Source organism: Camellia sinensis, chromosome 5 (assembly GCF_055761805.1).
Source record: "Camellia sinensis isolate YWXY chromosome 5, ASM5576180v1, whole genome shotgun sequence".
Lineage (NCBI taxonomy): Eukaryota > Viridiplantae > Streptophyta > Magnoliopsida > Ericales > Theaceae > Camellia > Camellia sinensis.
Genome location: NC_138965.1, coordinates 170,781,643 through 170,795,958, shown reverse-complemented (window position 1 = coordinate 170,795,958; position 14,316 = coordinate 170,781,643).

Here is a 14,316-nt window from a genome sequence, read left to right as displayed (position 1 = left end):
ATTGAGAGGCGTCGCTTTTTCCTCTTCCGCGTGTGATATGCTGAGAGATGTTGCTTCTCCTTCTCCCGCGTGTGATACGCTGGGAAGTGTTACCTTTCCTTCTCCCGCGTGTGATACGCTGAGAGATGTTGTGTTTGAGACTTCAAGTATTACCGATAGTCGCTTTTGGCCTTCTCCGCGTGAAACGCAGTGAGAATTGTAATTTTCTTACATCCTTTCCACATGAGTTGTAGTTTGGTTCGTGCGTATTTGCTTGTGTACAAGTTTGCTGTTGCATTTGTTTGCATAACATTTGCATCTAGATGCTTCATTACAGTCCTCTTTGCATAATCATAAGTTATGTTATACATTGTGCATGTCATTTGCATTTTGCCCCTGCCTGCGGGCACATCTATGTATTGTTATTTTGTATGTTTGTCTAAGTCTTCGGCCTTGTCAAAAAATGGGTCGTCTCTGGGCTTTGACATTCACTCCCGTCATCTTATGACTTTCGAGTTCTGTCAAAGAGGGGCAACTGTAGACACCCCATTTTTTACCGTCCTCAAGACTTGGACGTCATCGTTTGAACACTCGATGATCACCCATGCTTGTGTTCGTTTTGAGTTCTTGAAGGTCTCGGATGTGCGCCTTGCCTTGGAGCCTCTCAGCTTGTCTATTTTATGCTTGGTTGTGGACCAAGAGCTTGTGGCTTTGTTTCTGAGGGAAGAGGGTGGCCTGTTGGCCAGCCCTACAACCCATCGGCCAGGCCCTGTGCCCATCGGCCATGCCCTCTTTCCATTAGCCATCAGTGGTGGCCGGTCGGCACCTTTAATGGCCGGTCGACCATTTGTTTGGCCGAGGCCCCTTTTTCTACTTTTGCAGATATTTTTCTTCCAGCTGGTGCCAGCTATTGGTCACTTTATGTATCCTCCATACACGTGTATGGATGGATTCAAACAAGCTTCTAGCTTATCCAAGAAGCTTGAAGCTTGTGTTTCTATATAAGGGGAGGCCCTCCCCCTTCTCCAGGGTTCAGAAAATTGGCTGAGAGAGATACATATCCCTCTCTCTCTATATTTCACTCTCTATATATATATTGTGCTATTGTGAGCCTTAAAATGTGTTTTCTCTTCACTTTTGCACTACAACACCTAGTAAAGCACCATTGCTTTGTTGCTGAGGTACTAGAGGACCTTGTTTGGACCCTCAAAGTTTGTTTTCTTTGGCTCAGAAGTGCTGGTTTGCTGTGGTTCTTCAAAGGTGAGTTGTTACCCCCTTTAATCCTTGTTTTGCTTAAGTGTTTGGCCCCCTTTTCATACTATTTTAGGCCTTGCTTTCAACTGAAAAAAGTTCTGTTTTGAAGTGTTTAAAATGGTTGTTTAAGGCTTTGCTTGAGTTAGGGGTGGTTTACCCCCTTTGGTGCCTTATTTGCTTTGTTTTATGCTACCTTCTAAAGCCTTTAAAACCATCTCTTTTTGGCCTTCCTACCACTGAATTCCAAAGGAATTTCAGTGGTGGAAATGTGGTCTTGAGGTCCCAAATGGGTGGGGGTTGTCCCCCTTCCTCTACTCTTGTTGGCTTGTGTTGATGGCTCATCAAAAGGGCATGCATTTCTATCTTCTTGAGGCTTTGTTTGAGTACTTTTTTGTGACTTTTTAGACCTGCCATGACTCTGTTTTTGGCTGTCTTGGTTGCCTCTTGCATGCTTCTAGTACTTGTAGTGTAATCCTACTTGTAGCCTTGCAAAGTAGTTTGTCTTTCTAGCATGTTTTGGCTCTATCTTAGCATGTTTTAGGCCTTATTCTAACATGATATAACTCTATTTTGGGTTAGTTTGGTTGCTTCTCACATGCTTCATGTACTTGTAGTGCAATCCTCTTAGTTAGCCTAATATGTTCTATACTTTGGACTACCTTTTAGCATGTTTTTGGCTCTACTCCAGCAGACTTTTATTCATATTTTGGCATGCTTTAGCTCTGTTTTGAGCCTTCTTGGTCGTATGATGCTTGTTGTGCATGCTTGTAGTGTAATAGCCTTGACTAGTTTTGAGTTTTGAGGTATCTTGCATGCTTGGCTTAAGGTATTTGCATGCCTTGGCATCTTTCAGAGTATTTATTGTTGCCGCACTTCCATGTTTTTCACTCTTTAGGTGCTCTTGAGAGTTGCACCTTTATGCCTTGTTTGTGAGCCAATGCATGAGCATCATTCTCTTGCCATCCATGCTATCATTTCAGGTCATATTAGCCACTATTTTGGCATACATGAGGTCTGTCCATAGTTGGTTTGGCCATTTAAACTTGGTATTGCATGCCTCTTGTAAGATGCTCTTTACTAGCTTTGATGTTCTTAGCCTCTAAACATGCCATGCATGCATTGTTCCTATGGTAGAATCTTGTGCATGCCATATTATCATTGATAGATAGGCATGTTGTGTGTGTTGCATTGTGTTTGGATTGGATGATAATCCAAACACGAGAAACGGGGGGCGTTTCATACTTGAAGTGATGAAACGCGCCTCATTTCTCAGCCGCCGACCCTCTTGATCAAGCATGATAGTGGTGGAGGCCCTTTGTGTTATTTGTGTGCATTCATTGACATTAAATTGTGCAACTTGGCCTCTTTGGCCATCATGCATTGAGATGCGTGTTTGGTCGCTTGAGAGCCGAGCATCGCACTCCCTTGAGCTTAAGAAATGATAGGAAGGGTGGTTGTGCACACATTCCCTTGCAAATACACTGCCATGCCTCTGTTTGTGCTCTGTTACAGCAAAAGGAGAAATTGCAGGAAGCAATGGCCGACCGGCTATCAAGGCTGCCGGCCGACCACCAAAGCTGCCGATCGGCTATCAACTTTGGCCGATGGCCATCAAATTCAGCCGATGGCTGTAGACACCCCATTTTTGACCGACCTTAAGACTCAGACGTCACCGATTGAGCACTTGGTGATGTTGCATAATGTGCTCGTTCAGAAGTTTCAAAGTTGCGGCCGTGAGCCCTGCCTCCGGACTTCCGAACCCTCTTTTGTACTTTGCCTCGGTTTGCGAACCAGGCTCGGTTTTCTTTATTTCTTTTCCTGAGGGGAGGGAGAGGTCCCGTAGACCATCTCTCAGTGGCCGTAGGCTACATTTGGTGGCCGTAGGCCATTTTTCCCATTTCGGAGTCCGGTTTCCGGTTTTTCGGGACCGTTGGCCGTGTGCCTCGGTTCGGGACCGCCTAACCACCTCCGTTTGTTCTGATTTTTAACATACATCTTATTTAATCCCTTTTGAGGGACACTGGGGTCTGAGAAACCCACTTCGTGGCCGAATGCCACTTTCGGTGCTTAACAGCCCATTTTCGGGACCCCGAACTGCGCGTTTTGGCCCCCGAACATTCGTTTTGCAACGGTTTTCGTTCATTTTTGGCAGGTACCTCTGTTTTATCACTAGAGAGGTCACTGAAGGGTGGGAGGCCAGCAATTGTTGCAGCAACCAGTTATGCATCCTCCGACGCCCTCCGGCGCCCGTTTTTCGCACTTCTGGGCTAATGTTGAACACCTTGGGCCCATTTTCTTGAACTTTGAACCACATATTTGTGATGTACACACATGGGAGGACCCTAAAAAATGGTGGCCGGCTATTAATGCTACTTGACCCTTTTGACCCCCTCCTTCCGGGCTAATGTTGAACCCCTTGGGCCCATTTTCTTGAACTTTGAACCACATATTTGTGATGTACACACATGGGAGGACCCTAAAAGTTGGTGGCCGGCCAGTAATTCCACTTGACCCTTTTGAACCCTTCTTTCCGGGCTAATGTTGAACCCCTTGGACCCACTTTCTTGGACTTTTAACCACAGGGTTGTGTTGTACACACATAGGAGGACACCATCAATTGGTGGCCGGCCAGAAAATCTGATTGACCCTTTTGACCCCTAGCCGGCCGGCTAGGGGGTGTGGCCGGCCGGCCACCTGCAGCAAAAGTACCAGGCCGGCCGAGCTCCTTGCACTGTTCCCTTTACAGCTGTGGGGCTTTATCCCCCAGAAAAGATCTTTATCCGGGGGATATTTTGTGGGGGAAAGTTGCTCTCCTTTTCCCCCACCTTTGCACTCCCTTTTTGGCCTATATAACAAGCAAGCTATATCACATGTTGGGGTTAGAAAAATTCTTCTTCAAGCTTCCATACACAACTCCATCTCTATACCTCTCATTTCCTTGAAAATTCCTAAGTCCTTAAGCACCATTTCTTCTACACCACCAAGCTCTACCATCACCACCTCATTTCCAGCAACAAGGAAGACTTCTCAAAGGCCAAAGGAGCTGCAAATTGGTCCAAGAAGCAACAAAAGTCTTAGTCTTCAAGGGTGAGTAACACTTCTCCTCTTTGACCCTTTTTCTTGATCTACTTATAAGCCCCACATGCTTTTTGTTTCAAGCTCCGGCCCTAACTGAAAAGGGCCCTCTTTTGAGCTCATCTTCACTTTTCATTAAGGGCTCAACCCTGTTTGAGCCCTCCATGATGCACTTGCTTCATTGATCCTCTTATATGCCATAATCTTGCATGCTATTTTTGGCCCATGAGTAATCTGTTTTTGAGCATGTTGTAAACTGATATTAGGCTTATTTTGAGCCCCTCTTCAACATTGAAGAAGGGCTCAACACCATTTGGGACTTCCATGTTGTACCTACCTTTATACTCCTCTTTTCTTCCCCATTCTTGCATGCAATGGCAGCCTACCATGATTTTGTTTTTGGCCATTTTACAGTTCTGAAAAAGTGATTATTTTGGTCCATTATTCATATTTCATTTAGGTCCTTTCATGGTTTGGGGCCTCCATATGCCACTTCATGTTATATCTCTCTTTTATTCCCCATTCTTGCATGTTTAGTTAGCCTACCATGATTTTGTTTTTGGCCATTTTACAGTTCTGAAAAAGTGCTTATTTTGGCCTATTCTACATGTTTTATTAAGGGTCTTTGGCTGTTTGGCGAATATTTTGCATACCTCATGTTATAGCCACTTTTGAGCCTCATTTTGCATCACATTTCTATCATGTTTGTATACTGATTTGAGGTTTACCATATACTGTAAATATTCATATTTTTGGTCCCTCTTCAATGTTGTAGAAGGAAATTTTTCAGTTTGGGTTTTTCTTATATCACTTGCTTCATTACCCCTCTCTTGGCCCCTATTCTTGCATGCCATTTTTGCCATACCTATGCTTGCTGTTTGGCCATGTTTATAACTGTGAAAGTGCCTTTTTTGGGACTGTCTAGCTTCTTTCTTTGCATTGCATGTCCATGTTGTGCATGTTTGGCATAGCTATAGGCCATTTCGGGTGCCTAAATTCGCATTTCGGGACAATTCCATGCATTTCATGTCATTTCGCCTCATTTCGGGACTGTTTTCCCCCATATTTTAGTTCTGAAATTCCATTAGAATGATTTCTATCCATTCCATGTCATTACATCGCATTTTGCCATCGCCTCGGTTTGCGTGCCCGTGTGCACGCATTTCGAGGCACTTCGTTTTTATCCGATGGCATCCTATGTGAGTGTGGCTGAGGCTCACTCATCTTGGTATAAGCCCATATCATGTTTTCATGTCATTACATCGCATTTTGCCATCGCCTCGGTTTGCGTGCCCGTGTGCACGCATTTCGAGGCACTTCGTTTTTATCCGACGGCATCCTATGTGAGTGTGGGTGAGGCTCACTCATGTTGGTATAAGCCCATATCATGTTTTCATGTCATTACATCGCATTTTACCATCACCTCGGTTTGCGTGCCCGTGTGCACGCATTTCGAGGCACTTCGTTTTTATCCGACGGCATCCTATGTGAGTGTGGCTGAGGCTCACTCATGTTGGTATAAGCCCATATCATGTTTTCATGTCATTACATCGCATTTTTCCATCACCTCGGTTTGCGTGCCCGTGCGCACGCATTTCGAGGCACTTCGTTTTTATTCGACGGCATCCTATGTGAGTGTGGCTGAGGCTCACTCATGTTGGTATAAGCCCATATCATGTTTCCATGTCATTACATCGCATTTTGCCATCACCTCGGTTTGCGTGCCCGTGTGCACGCATTTCGAGGCACTTCGTTTTTATCCGACTGCATGCTATGTGAGTGTGGCTGAGGCTCACTCATGTTGGTAAAAGCCCATATCATGTTTTCATGTCATTTGCATTGCGTATGTCATCGCCTCGGTTTGCGTGCCCGTGTGCACGCATTTCGAGACACTTCATTCTCATCATTCGACACCCTATGTGAGTGTGGCTGAGGCTCTCTCATGTTAGTATAAGTCCATGTTACCTTTTCCATGCCATTTTAGTCACTTGCATTGCATATACCGTCGCCTTGGTTTGCGCGCCCGTGTGCACGCATTTCGAGGCATCTCATTTTCACAGCATAGTGCATACTAGGTTGTATCTTAGATTGCATTCTGTCATTTTCTCGGTTTGCGTGCCCATGTGCACGTATTTCGAGGCATCTCATTTTCATAGCATTGTGTATGTTAGGATTATATCTTAGTTGAATTTCATGCATATCATGCATATCGCATCGTGTCCGGAATAGGAGTTAGCCCGGGCACGGGAAACGAGGTACATTTCGTACTCCGAGTGACGGAATGTGTCTCAATTCCCCAGTCACCGACACTCCGGATTATCCATGATGGAGTTAGGTTTTAGCTGTGTTTCATGTGCATTCATCCTATATTGAGTTGTGCATTTCGGCTCCTCGACCATCATGCCTCGGTATGCGTGATTGGTGGCACGAGGATCGAGACATGCATATATCTGTGCAAATACATTGCTATGCCCCTTTCCTGCTCTCTGTTGCAGCAAAACGAAGAATCAGCAACTTTTTGGGGCTTGGCACGCATTTCAAGAACAGGTGTAAACAGAGGCTAATTGGGGCATTCCGGTGGATTTCCGCGCAAGACAACCCGGACATGCATCATCCATCAGAAGCAAGGCAGTCCCTGGCTTGCACGCCAGTTTTATTTGCTTTCTTAGTTAATTCATTAATTAATTAGGAATTTGTATATTATTTGGACTGTAATATTTTTTTATTCGGGACTGCATTATTTATTCGGACCCTCTGCGCGGGGGCACAACTGTAATAAGTGTGCGTGTGTGTGTTGTATGTCTTCCAACCCCACGTCTTTCTTCCCTTTTATTTATCCGCTTATGATGGTTAGATTAGGGCATATTTCAATTAGCATACAGTATGATAGCATGTTTGCATTCATTCATCTGTAGGCTTCAAGCCTTGAAAGAGGCAAGGAATGAAATGGAGTTCGGCTGCTATTTATAGGCTTCAAGCCTTGGATGAAATGCATGCAAAAAGGAGGCAAAAAGACGAAAATGCCCCTGGGAAAAGGGCACGGCCGGCCGACCTCTAAAAATAGCTGGCCAGCCATCTGCTTTTTGCAGAAATGGCCGGCCAGCCATTAGCTTTTTTAGAAAACGGTTGGACACCCCCCCTTGGGAAGATAAACGGCCGGCCATGCTCCCCACATACTCACCTAGCTCTCTGCAAATTTTGAGGAAGATCGGAGTTCCCGGGACCTGAAAAAGTTCAAGAAACGTACACTTCCGGCCGCAAAATTGCTCCGTCGGGACTTCGGTTTCGAGTGCTGACATGTGTCTCATCATCATTCATCGAAATCAAAGTGTATCATTTTTGAATGAGCTGTAACCTTTCAAAGAAGCAGATCAGAGGTCGTGATCGAGTTACCTTCGCCAAAACACGCATTTCCATACTCGTTGTTTCACGACGAATGACACTCCGATTCATGCTCGTTTTGTACTTTCATGCACACGTCTTGCACTCTCATAGACATACTCGCATCGTCATGTACATTTCTAGATATTTGTATACCTCTGTGTTTGAGCATGCGTCGTCACACATATCTCATTCTTGCATAACGATGCATCCACTCACCAACACTGCGTGTGTCAAACTTTCGAAATCACATTGAATATATGTTGTTAGCATATTGTGCTTGTTGCAATTTCTCTCTCTTGCAGGCACGATATTGTATGTATGGTTCAATTGAGGCTGGTGCGACCAGACGAATCACGCAGGTATTGTATCTTCTCCGTGTGAGACATGGCGGGGATTGAATAATCCCCCGCGTTCTTAACTGCATGAAATGTAGTTGTCGCTTTGCATTCTTGCTTAAAATTGTTGCATCTATTTGCGAATACTTGCCTCATTACAGCTAGCTGCATTTGCACGATCATCGGGCTACCTTCGGCTTCTTGCATATCATTTGCATTTTGCCCCCTACCTGCGGGCATGCCTGCGGGCACATCTTTTTCTATCTTGTATGTTTGTCTGAGTCTTCGGCCTTGTCAAAAATGGGTCGTCTCTAGGCTTTGACATTCACTCCCGTCACTTGTGACTTCCGAGTTCTGTCAAAGAGGGGCAACTGTAGACACCCCATTTTTGACCGACCTTAAGACTCAGACGTCACCGATTAAGCGCTTGGTGATGTTGCATAATGTGCTTGTTCAGAAGTTTCAGAGTCGCGGCTGTGAGCCCTGCCTCCGGACTTCCAAACCCTTTTCTGTGCCTTGTCTCGGTTTGCGAGCCAGACTCGGTTTTCTCCGTTTCTTTTCCTGAGGGGAGGGAGAGGTCCCGTAGACCATCTCTCAATGTCCGTAGGCTACATTTGGTGGCCGTAGGCCATTTTGCCCATTTCGGAGTCCGGTTCCCGGTTTTCGGAGCCGTCAGGCCGTGTGCCTCGGTTCGGGACCACCTAACCATCTCCGTTTGCTCTGATTTTTGGCATACATCCTATTTCATCCATTTTGAGGGACACTGAGGGCTGAGAAACCCACTTCGAGGTCAAATACAATTTTCGGTGCTTAACAGCCCATTTCCGGGACCTCGAAATGCGTGTTTTGGCCCCGGAACATTCGTTTTGCAATGGTTTTCGTTCATTTTTGGCAGGTACCTCTGTTTTATCACAGGGAAGGTCACTGAAGGGTGGGAGGCCAGCAATTGTTGCAGCAACCAGTTATCTCTCCTCCGGAGCCTCCCGGCGCCCGTTTTTCCAACTTCCGAGCTAATGTTGAATACCTTAGAGCCAGCGTTGCCAACTTTCAACCACATATCTGTGATCTACACATCTGAGAGGCCCCTAAAAGTTCATGGCCGGCCATTAAGGTCACCTGACCCTTTTGACCCCTTTCTTCCGGGCTAATGTTGAACCCCTTGGACCCTTTTTCTCGAACTTTGAACCACATATCTGTGATCTACACATCTGAGAGGCCCCTAAAAGTTCATGGCCGGCCATTAAGGTCACTTGACCCTTTTGAACCCCTCTTTCCGAGCCACTGTTGAACCCCTTGGGCCCACTTTCTTGGAATTTCAATTACATGGTTGTGTTGTACACACATAGGCCTACCTCCCCAATACCTGGCCGGCCAGAAAAGATGGTTGACCCTTTTGACCCCTAGCCGGCCGGCTAGGGGGTGTGGCCGGCCGGCCACCTCCGGCCAAAGTGAGCGGCCGGCCGTGCTCTCCTCACTGTGCCCCTTCCAGCTGTGAGGCAATATCCCCCAGATATTTTCTGTATCCGGGGGATATTTTGGGAGAGAGTTTTCCTCTCCATTTGACCCCCCTTTTACACCCCCTTTCTTGACCTGATAACCAGCTGAGGACCTTCTTCTAGGGGGTTAGAAAATTTGATCTTAAGAACTCCATAGCCAACTCCATCTTCATCTTCTTCAATTCTTCAAAAACCCTAAGTCCATTAACCTCCATTCCTTCTATACCACCAAACTCTACCACCACTATCTCATTTCCAGCAGCTAGGAAGGGTTCTTGAAGGCCAAAGGAGCAGCAAATCCATCCAAGAAGCAACCAAAGTCTAGATCTTCAAGGGTAAGTTCCACTTTGATCCTTTTGACCCTTTCCTTTGATCTATTTCTAAGCCTCATTTCTTTTGGTTTCAAGCTTCGGTCCTAACTGAAAAGGACCATATTTTGAGCTCATCATCACTTCTCATTAAGGGCTCAACCTTGTTTGAGCTCTCCATAATATACTTGCTTCATTGACCATGTTGTATGTCATGATTTTGTATGCCTTTTTTTGACCTATGAGCAATTTATTTTCGAGCATGTTGTAAACTGATATGAGGCATATTTTGAGCCCCTCTTCAACATTGGAGAAGGGCTCAACATTGTTTGGTGTTTCCATATGTCACTTGTAGTTATATCCCCTATTTAGCCCCATTTTTGCATAAATTAATAGCTCTCTTTGCTTCTGTTTTTGGACCTTGGTCCGAACTGAAAGAGGTCTTATTTTGGCCTATACTTCATGTTTCATTCACACTTTTTTCCTGTTTGGTGATTAGTTTATACACTTCATGTTTTAGCACCTTTTGAGCCTTATTTTGCATCATATTTTTAGCATGTTTGTATACTGATTTTGAGGCTGCCATATACTGTAAATGTTCATATTTTTGGTCCATCTTCAGTGTTGTAGAAGGAAATTTTTCAGTTTGAGTTTTGCTTACACCACTTGCTTCTTTACCCCTCTTTTGGCCCCCATTCTTGCATGCTATGCTTCCCTTACCTATGCTTGCTGTTTGGCCATGTTCATAACTGCGAAAGTGCATCTTTTGGGACTGTCTAGCTTCTGTCTTTGCATTTCATGTCCATGTTGTGCATATTTAGTATGGCTATAGGCCATTTCGGATGCCTAATGTTGCATTTCGGGTCATTTCCTTACATTTCATGTCATTTCACTTCATTTCGGGACTGTTTTCCCCCATATTTTGTTGCTGAAATTCCATTAGCATGCTTACATATCATTTTCCATGTCATTCGCATCGCTTTTGCATCGCCTCGGTTTGCGTGCCCGCGTGCACGCATTTCGAGGCACTTCATTTTCTGCCATCGGCATCCGACGTGAGTGTGGCTGAGGCTCACTCATGTTGGTGTAAGCCCATTTGTCATTTCCATGTCATTTTATCATTGCCTCGGTTTGCGTGCCCGCGTGCACGCATTTCGAGGCACTTCATTTTCTGCCATCGGCATCCGACGTGAGTGTGGCTGAGGCTCACTCATGTTGGTGTAAGCCCATTTGTCATTTCCATGTCATTTTATCATTGCCTCGGTTTGCGTGCCCGCGTGCACGCATTTCGAGGCACTTCATTTTCTGCCATCGGCATCTTATGTGAGTGTGGCTGAGGCTCTCTCATGTTAGTATAAGTCCATGTTGCATTTTCCATGTCATTCGCATCGCTTTTGCATCGCCTCGGTTTGCGTGCCCGCGTGCACGCATTTCGAGGCACTTCATTTTCTGCCATCGGCATCCGATGTGAGTGTGGCTGAGGCTCACTCATGTTGGTGTAAGCCCATTTGTCATTTCCATGTCATTTTATCATTGCCTCGGTTTGCGTGCCCGCGTGCACGCATTTCGAGGCACTTCATTTTCTACCATCGGCATCTTATGTGAGTGTGGCTGAGGCTCTCTCATGTTAGTATAAGTCCATGTTGCATTTTCCATGTCATTCGCATCGCTTTTGCATCGCCTCGGTTTGCGTGCCCGCGTGCACGCATTTCGAGGCACTTCATTTTCTGCCATCGGCATCCGATGTGAGTGTGGCTGAGGCTCACTCATGTTGGTGTAAGCCCATTTGTCATTTCCATGTCATTTTATCATTGCCTCGGTTTGCGTGCCCGCGTGCACGCATTTCGAGGCACTTCATTTTCTGCCATCGGCATCCGACGTGAGTGTGGCTGAGGCTCACTCATGTTGGTGTAAGCCCATTTGTCATTTCCATGTCATTTTATCATTGCCTCGGTTTGCGTGCCCGCGTGCACGCATTTCGAGGCACTTCATTTTCTGCCATCGGCATCCGATGTGAGTGTGGCTGAGGCCCACTTCATGTTGGTATAAGCCCACTTGTCGTTTCCATGCCATTTCATTGCATTTTATCATTGCCTCGGTTTGCGTACCCGTGTGCACGTATTTCGAGGCATCTCATTTTCATCATTCTGTCATTGCCTCGGTTTGCGTGCCCGCGTGCATGCATTTCGAAGCATCTCATTTTCATTGCATTTATCATTGCCTCGGTTTGCGTGCCCGTGTGCACGTACTTCGAGGTATCTCATTTTCATTGTATCTATCGCCTCGGTTTGCGTGCCCGTGGGCACGCATTTCGAGGCATCTCATTTTCATTGCATTTATCATCGCCTCGATTTGCGTGCCCATGTGCACGCACTTCGAGGCATCTCATTTTCACCGTATCTGTCATCGCCTCGGTTTACGTGCCCGTGTGCACGTACTTCGAGGCATCTTATTTTCATTGTATCTGTCGTCACCGCGGTTTGCGTGCCCGTGTGCACGCATTTCGAGGCACCTCATTTTTAGCACTGTGCATGTTAGGATCGCATCTTAGTTACATTTCATGCATATCATGCATATTGCATCGTGTCCGGAATAGGAGTTAGTCCGGGCACGGGAATCGAGGTACATTTCGTACTCCGAGTGACGGAATGTGTCTCAATTCCCCAGTCACCGACACTCCGGATTATCCATGATGGAGTTAGGTTTTAGCTGTAGTTTCATGTGCATTTATCCTATATTGAGTTGTGCATTTCGACTCCTCGGCCATCATGCCTCGGTATGCACGATTGGTGGCACGAGGATCGAGACATGCATATATTTGTGCAAATACATTGCTATGCCCCTTTCCTGCTCTCTGTTGCAGCAAAACCAGGAATCAGCAACCTTTTGGGGGCTTGGCACGCATTTCAAGAACAGGTGTAAACAGAGGCTAATTGGGGCATTCCGGTGGATTTCCGCGCAAGACAATCCGGACATGCATCATCCATCAGAAGCAAGGCAGTCCCTGGCTTGCACGCCAGTTTTATTTGCTTTCTTAGTTAATTCATTAATTAATTAGGATTTTGTAATATTTTGGACTGTAATATTCTTTTATTCGGGACTGTAATATTGGGACTGTATATTTATTCGGACCCTCTCTGTGAGGGCACAACTGTAATAAGTGTGGGTGAGTGTGATGTATGTCTTCCAACCCCACGTCTTTCTCCCTTTTATTTATCCGCTTTTTTATGGTTAGATTAGGGCATATTTTAATTAGCATAAAGTATGACAGCATGTTTGCATCATTCATCTGTATTGCCTGCATCGGGCTCGGCGCATCATACTAACTGCATTGTACTTTCAATACCAAGTTGAATACATGTTAGTTGTAGCATTTCATATGCCATCTTAGAATAGCCGAGCCTACTATAGTTGCATTTTGCATGTGTTGCATTAGGCATTTCTGTACACTTAGGATCATGCATGATTTCTAATATAGTTTCTATTTTGGCTTGGAGTACTCGGTGAGTTTTATGCTTTAGCATCCTTGCATGTGTGTGAGTGAATGCCATGATAGTATGCTTACCATGAGGCTATGTGCTTATCCGATATATCTGACTGAATGCCTGTGGGTGAAGGTTGGGTTATCTGAATTGGAATAAATCATCAAATGTTTCAAAGCCTACCTGCGGGTAGCAAACCATTTTCAAAAAACGAACATGAAATGTTTTGTTCCAATTCAGGCGATCCAGTCTATATTTATATGCTGTGAGCATCACATAGTAACCTAGGCTAATAACCGGAATAAGAACTCACAATGTTTTCAAAAATTGATATCATGGTTAGTAGAGGCCGGTCTATGACCGGGCGAGCGGGGGTGCTCACGAAGTGACCTTCCCCAATCGTACCCAAGTTCCCGAGCCGAGGCAACTTTGGTGATGACGGACACGTGGCCTTTTGGCACCGAGTCAGGGTTTCCTAAATTTCCCAAAATAAAATATTTAGGTGGCGACTCTGTATCTGGCAAAGCAGTCCATGTTTGGCACTTCTTTCAAAAATCAGTTTTCCTAAAAACGATTTGCCGGATTTGGACTCCTTTGGTTCAGATTAAGAACCGTGACAAACATTGCGAGTCCGAGCTGTAGCGAGGCCCCCCGCGGGCCTGTTACAGTTTCTGGCGACTCTGCTGGGGATTTAGAGAACTTGACTCGAACTCATGATATCTGTTTTTGACTACACTTGTGTGTTTCTTTGCATTGCATTTGCATTGGTGCGCCTAGGACACCGTGTTTGCCATCTGCTATTCCTGAACGGTTTGCCGGAGGCTTGTCTTGTCAAGGCATGACCATAAGGCTGACCGGTTGTGGGCTCTGCCAGTATGGGAACACAAACCCCGGTTTTACCGGGGCACCCTTTTTGACCATTCGACCTAGTGCATATTCGGATCCATAGTGACCATTCCAAATTAGGACAGGTTGCTTACCCGTTTATAGGTTGTTTTGAAAC